Source organism: Apium graveolens, chromosome 7 (assembly GCF_009905375.1).
Source record: "Apium graveolens cultivar Ventura chromosome 7, ASM990537v1, whole genome shotgun sequence".
Classification (NCBI taxonomy): domain Eukaryota; kingdom Viridiplantae; phylum Streptophyta; class Magnoliopsida; order Apiales; family Apiaceae; genus Apium; species Apium graveolens.
In genome coordinates this window covers 254,837,241-254,844,849 of record NC_133653.1, presented here as the reverse complement: position 1 = coordinate 254,844,849, position 7,609 = coordinate 254,837,241, and the positions used below count along the sequence as shown (strand labels likewise).

Below are 7,609 nucleotides of genomic sequence, written 5' to 3'. Positions count from 1 at the left end.
GCTGATCTGTTGGAACAAAGACCAATTCCACTATACCTGCTTCCACATGTTCCCTTATGAAATGGTACCTGATACTGATGTGCTTAGTCATTGAATGCTGCACTGGATTTCCTGTCATTACAATAGCACTTTGATTTTCACAATATATATGAATAGAAGAATAGTCTAACCCATAATCCAGTAACTGATTCTTCATCCATGGAATCTGAACACAACAGCTTCCTGCAGTAATGTATTCTGCTTCTACAATTGATGTGGAAATTAACTTTTGTTTCTTTCTGTACCAAGAAACCAATCTGCCACCAAGCAATTGGCAGCTTGCACAAATGCTTTTCCTGTCTATTTTGCATCCTACAAAATCAGCATATGAATATCCAATTAGCTCAAAGTCTGAATCTCTAGGATACCATAATCCTAGTTTCATGGTGCCTTTGAGATACTTAAAAATTCTCTTCACAGCTAATAGATGAGGTTCTCTAGGATCAACTTGGAACCTTGTACAGAGACATGTAGTATACATGTTATCAGGTCTACTAGCAGTCAGATACAAGAGTGAGCCAATCATACCTCTGTAGTTAGTTATATCTACTGAAGAACCAATATTTAAATCTAACTTGGTTGCAGTGTCCATGGGAGTTGATGCAGTTGAGCAGTCTTGCATTCCAAATCTTTTGAGTAGATTCCTGGTGTATTTGGATTAATTTATGAAGATTCCTTCATCAATCTTTTTATCTTGTAGCCCTAGAAAATAACTCAGTTCTCCTGTCATAGTCATTTGATAACTGGACTGCATTAGCTTTACAAATCTCTCACAAAGTTTATCATTAGTAGATCCAAAAATGATATCATCAACATATATATGTACTAATAACAAGTCCTTACCATGGTATTTATAAAAGAGAGTTTTGTCAATTATACCTCTTGTGAAACCACTCTCTAGCAGAAATAGAGCAAGTGTTTCATACCAGGCCCTTGGAGCTTGCTTCAGTCCATAGAGTGTTTTATCCAGTTGTAGACATGATCTGGATACCTTGGATTAATGAACCCTGGAGGCTGTTTAACATAAACTTCCTCTTCAATTTCTCCATTTAAGAATGCACTCTTCACATCCATTTGAAACACCTTAAACTTCTTGTGAGCAGCATAGGCAAGAAAGATTCTAATTGCCTCAAGCCTTGCAACCGGAGCAAATGTCTCATCATAATCAATGCCTTCTTGTTATGAGTATCCCTTTGCAAACATTCTTGCTTTATTTCTTGTAACAATGCCCTCACTGTCAGTTTTGTTCTGAACACCCACTTTGTGCCAACTACAGATCTGTTCTTTAGTTTTGGCACAAGAGTCCAGACTTTGTTCCTTTCAAATTCATTAAGTTCCTCTTGCATTGCTGTGACCCAGTCAGCATCTTGCAGAGCTACTTCAAACTTCTTGGGTTTAGTTTGAGATAGAAAAGAATAATAGAGACATTCATTCTGAGTGGCTTTTCTTGTTTTTACACCACTGTCAGGGTTTTCAATGATTAAGTCACGTGTGTGACTTAGACCATTTTCTTGCAGATAGATGTTGACTCCTTAAAGATGAACCTCCCCTTGATCAATGAACTCTCTGTTATTTCTTTGATTAGTACCACTATTGTTTCCTGATGCTCCCCCTGAATCAGTGTTCCCATTGTTATCAGTATTTGACTCATCAGAATTTAAAGAAGATGAGTCTGATGATCTTTCTACTGATGTCTCTTGAGATGAATCACTTGTAGTAGTCTCTGGATTTGAGTCATGTTGCTCCCCCTCAACATATGCTTCAGTGTTAGAAGTATTTCCACAATTTTGTGGAACCTCGCAGCTTTGAGTGATATCAGGACTTACTGTATCAGAGTCAGGATTTAAAAGTTCAACATAAGGTATATCATTTTCAAAAGATACATGTATAGATTCCATGACTGCTCTTATTTTCAGATTGTAAACTCTGAAGGCTTTTGTGGTCAACGGATAACTGATAAATGGATTTTATATCTACTTGGAATGCTTCATTTCAGGCTTAAGTTGGTGTTTTGGACTCAAGTATCTAGTGTTTTTGATGTGTTTTTGTGTAATTGCATTACAGGCATTAGTTGGATGAAGAAAGGATTTTTTTAATGAAATATTCTGAAAAGAGATCAGAATTAGAAGCCGCCATTCTCAAGTTGAAGAGAATCTTGATAGCTTCACGTGGACTATTGAATCGTCAAATTCCGATGAACGAAACTCAAGTTACGAGCAAAAGAAGAATTGAAGTCAGAAATGGGCGGAAGCTCTGCGCGCCTGCGCAGCTTCCCGCGCGCCCGCGCCCAGGAAGTTGAGAGTCCTGGTCATCCTAGAGCCTATATATATCAATAAAAGGTCGTTTTTAATAACAAGGAGCCAAGGGAGAACATTGAGAAGACCTAGAGAGCACAAGATGGTTATGTAGAAGAAGACTTTTGTATTCTTCAATATAGTCAATGCTTCGGATGCTTGTTTTCGATTTGTCTTTAAACCCTAGTACTCTTATATTGTTTATAATCATGTTTCCATTGGAACCCATAGTGACGATGAGTTCGATTATGAACTTATCATTATCATGGGGTTTTAACGGATTTATTTATGGATTTCAATAGTTAATTGTTATATAATCTTTAGTGTGTGGAGATTTATGATTTCCTAGTTTGGTTGTGCTTATTCGTTTTTGATGCATAGCTAACATCTAAGATTGTTTGTTAATCTCTATTGAAGTGACAGTGAATATAGAGGTTTAGAACTTGCCATGCTAGCATAGGTTTATGTATGAGATGACATGCATAATTTGTGGGTAATTTTAACCATCTTATTCACTCTATATAATCACGATAGATAACTTGTTCTTAAAACATTATGTTTTCAATCTTTATAGACATATAGGGACTAAGAATAATTTGTGTCTATTCAACTTATATCTTAATTGTGGATGTTTGATAGTAGGGTATACGTATAACAAAAGTTAGCGTATACTAGTTTCATGTTATCTGATTAGTTGTCATCACCATTACATGTTAGGGTTAAAGAACATAACTTTGAATGAAGTATTTAATGAAGTTGGAATCCTATGTTTATTCTCATATAAGTAATCCAATCGTAATTCTCTTAGTTAATGCTATTTAGTATAATCTCTTAGTTAAATCAAAACTCAATTTGTTATTTATCTTAGCAGTGAGTGATAATCATACATTGTTGCATAGGTGCATAATCTGAACTTAACCTAAACCAGTCCCTGTGGGAATGAACTTGACTTATATCTTATACTACTTGTGATCGCGTACGCTTGCGTGTATTTTCGCATTTGAATTACAGCGAACAAGTTTTTGGCGCCACTGCCGGGGATATCGTTGTTAAATTTTAGTTTATGTGCTTGACATTAGTGGCCGTTAAAGTTCACTGACTCGGAAATTTTACTTAATTGTTTACTTTGTTTGTGTTTCAGGTACTCTAGAGAGCGTGTATGCGAACGCGTTCTCAATCTCGTAAGGAAATACTAGGCGAAGGTGAAGAAGTGGAAAATGAAGTTTTTGAAAAAGAAGTTTTTATTACAATGGGAGAACTAGCAGCAAATCCGAAAGCTTTGATGGATTCTTCTCAACCGAAGATCAATGACATTCAGTCTAGCATTATCAGACCATCCATTGTGGCTAATACTTTTGAAATTAAGTCTAGCATAATTCAAATGGTACAAAATTCAGTCCAGTTTGGGGGTTCTCTAACGGAAGATCCCAATATGCACATTAGAGATTTCATCGAGATCTGTGACACGCTCAAGTTCTACAATGTTTCTGAAGATGCTGTGAAGCTGAGGCTTTTCCCATTCTCTCTGAGGGATAAAGCTAAGTGCTGGTTGCATTCTCTACCAGCAGGTTCTATCACTACTTGGGAGGATCTTGCTCAGAAGTTTCTTACTAAATTCTTCCCTATGGCGAAGACAGCTGCAATCAGGAATGCTCTTACTCAATTTGCGCAGCAATCGGGAGAATCTTTATGTGAGACTTGGGAGCGCTACAAGGAGATGCTTAGGAAGTGTCCTCATCATGGCATGCCTGATTGGATGATCAGCAATTGCTTTTATAATGGTTTGGGAGCACAGTCTAGACCCATGCTCGATGCAGCATCAGGTGGAGCCTCATGGGCTAAGAGCTATAATGAAGCTTATGAGCTAATTGAATTGATGGCTGCTAATGAATATCAGAACCCAACTCAGAGACTACCTCAAGGCAAGGTCGTAGGAATTCTGGAGGTGGATACAACTACGGCTATACCTGCTCAGCTAAAGGCATTAACGATGAAAGTGGACTCTTTGGCTAATTATGGAGTTAATCAGATCACTAGTGTATGTGAGCTTTGTGTATGTGCGTACAGAACGGAGCAGTGTGCTATATCTAGTGAATCAGCTCAGTTCGTGAGCAACTTTCAGAGGTTGCAGCAACCAGTTCCTGCCACTTATCATCCTTACAACCGCAACCATCCTAACTTCAGCTGGAGCAACAACCAGAATGCGGTACAACAGCCTTATTAGCAGTTTGGAGCAAAACAATTCAACCCTCCTGGTTTTCAATAAAAGTATGCACCAAGACAACAACTCCAACTTCAATAGCAACCGCATGGAAGTGCAGGTCAAGCTACTAATGAAAAATCTGAATTGGAGGAGTTGAGGCTTATGTGCAATACCCAAACGGTTTCTATCAAGACTCTGGAGAATCAAATAGGGCAAATTGCCAATGCTTTGTTGAACCGTCAACCAGGAACACTTCCTAGTGATACCGAAGCTAATCCAGGCAAGAGGGAAGTCAAGGAGCAGTTGAAGGCAATCACATTGAGGTATGGAAAGGTCATGAGCCCCCAAATTCAGCAAGATAAAGATTCTAAAAATTTTGTTCAGAATGCAGGTGCATCTGCACCTTTGCCAATTCCAGAAAATGAGATTGTAGCTGACAAAGTGGAGTAGAAGGATGCTGAGGTGGAACCGAAGAAGAAATATATTGAAAGCAATCCTCCTTAGGGTAATACAGGGGATAAACAGGTCTACCCACCTCCTCCATATCCTAAAAGACTTTAAAAGCAGAAGTTCGATAAGCAATTTGCCAAGTTTTTAGAGGTTTTCAAGAAGTTGCACATTAACATACCTTTTGCTGAAGCTCTAGAACAAATGCCGAGCTATGCAAAGTTCATGAATGTTATTCTATCTCGAAAGCTAAAACTTGAGGAGTTGGAAACCGTTGCTCTAATGGAAGAGTGCAGTGCTGTATTGCAACAGGAACTACCTCCTAAGCTTAAAGATCCAGGAATCTTCACGATACCTTGCACCATTGGCAATCTATCGTTCGACAAGTGTTTGTGTGACTTTGGAGCTAACATCAATCTGATGCCCTTGTCTATTTTCAAGAAACTTGGACTACCTGATCCAAAACCTGTAAACATGTCTTTGCAGTTGGCTGATCATTCCATCACTTATTCACGAGGAGTAGTGGAGGATTTATTGGTTAAGGTGGATAAACTCATCTTCCCTGCTGATTTCGTCATTCTAGACTTTGAGGAGGATAAGAAAATTATAATGCCCCCAAATCCGGGGTCAGAAGATTTGGTCGTCACTATGAAACCTCAATCCAAATTAACCCGTTTAATCAATAAACAACTGCCAGCGGAAGATATTTAGCATCAATGACCCCAAACTAATCCAAGATCTTTTTAGGTTACAGTTATAGAAACAAGATATCCAAATTCCATAAATAAATTTTCACTTTCTTTTAAAACTCTTTTCAATAATTCTCAACCTTAAAACTTAACCCGCTAGTATAACTTCGAAAAGAAGTATACTAGGCCCAACTATAAAATAACACATCTATATTATAATATAATATAAACAACTTTACATAAAAGAACTTACACTAGTCCGCAAACCCTGGACCAACCACCTTCCAAAAGCTTCTTCTTTGCTTCCTCGAATTACGCGGCTAAACAACACAAGTTAATCATCAATGGAGGTTAAATTTGAAAACAGGCAAGTATGAGTGAAAGAAATGCTCAGCAAGTTCATTGTAATATATAGATGGTCGTTTTGATATAAAACCAACATCTGCCACAACGCAGAACATTTTAAAATCATAATTGCTGTATGTGATATGAGTTATGTGATACGTGAGTTACGTGTTTACGTGCTATGTGAATTATGTGCATATATGGGTCAAGAGTCCTGTGTTTGGCTGATATAGTTATGTGTGGGCTATCGTATGGGTAGACGATAGGGTTTGACGCGCATTTCGTCGAGTAATTATCGTTTAGACGATTAAAGTGTTATCTTTTAATTATAGATGCGGATCGCTCGTGTTGAGCATGACAAGATGTTGGATAAAGAGTGAAATGGAATGGTGTTGGTTATCAAGCTTCTTGCACTTACGGGAGCGGTATATCAGTGAATTGTTGAAATAAAAGACGACGATGTCTCGAGATGCCAGACTGAGATAATTATGTTATTGCGAGTGTGACTAACTGCTAAAAAACCAAAGGCAAGTATCCCTATCATCACTTATTGTTCAAGTGATATTTATTTTAAATCTTCTTATGCAAGTATTGCTTTCCCTATTCTCAGTTCGGAATAGATAAATATTTTACATATCGCTGAATTAAATGATTATGTTTATGCAAGTACTCTTCTGATATTCTATGTTCAGAATAGTTAAGTGATTTTACTTATCAAATGAATGGATTTATAAATATTTTGGGTTTTGAGAAAAATGAGTTGGTTTTGAGAGTATTCCTGCCCAAGTAAATGGGGAAATAAAATTATTTAGGGCGTCGATTTTATGACCCCTTTTGAAAAAAATGTTTTAAGATTGGATGGTTACTGGTTGCGTAAGAGGTCGAGGCATCGGTCCAGCGTGAGCTATTATACGAAAGTATAATATCTTACAAGGCAAATATATGCCTTTTCGGGCACCCTATAGGTACCGTATGGCTGCAGGATACGGGTAGTACCTATATTTACGGTATGGCTGCAGGATACCGGTGTTGTTTCGTGACTAATCATCAGGAACAACGTAGTGCATAATTTATTCCAATCTAAAATGTGGTTTCTAAATTGTTTTGATAATCATTGAATAAATGATTTATCAAGTATTTCTGTTTTGGTTTAAAAGTGAAATGCAGTTTTGATTCAGTTTCTGCTTGATGTGCATATTTAGGTTGTTGTTAAATATCAAAGGTGGTATTAGTGTAGATGATTGATGTTGACTTCAGTATGGGATGTTGTGAGCATTAAAGTTCGTATTGATATTTAATTTGATATGACAACAAAATAAGTATTGATATCAAGAGTTCGATTTTGAATAAAGTTTATGATTCAATCCATAATCATTGGTTCATGTTATTGTTGTTTAAGATATTTCCGTAAACACTGTTTTACGAGTTTCATTCTTGTCAAGATTCAAAGTATTGCTGAATCATTTCGCTCAAAAATATCAAAAAGGGTTTTGAATACAGTGAGAAACAATTATCCGATTCTTTAATAAATTTTCGTTAAAAGGTTCGACTCGGTACGTTTAAAATTGAAATCGGGTCAAAATATGATTTTT

At 37.0% G+C, this 7,609-nt stretch overlaps 1 non-coding gene across 1 annotated transcript; it reads right to left on the bottom strand.

The window, feature by feature from the left end:
- Positions 1–3,972: 3,972 nt before the first annotated feature.
- LOC141676158 (small nucleolar RNA R71) lies at positions 3,973–4,079 on the bottom strand. The gene has a single exon (XR_012556763.1). It is a non-coding gene; the product is annotated as a small nucleolar RNA R71 (small nucleolar RNA).
- Between the last annotated feature and the right edge of the window lie 3,530 nt (positions 4,080–7,609).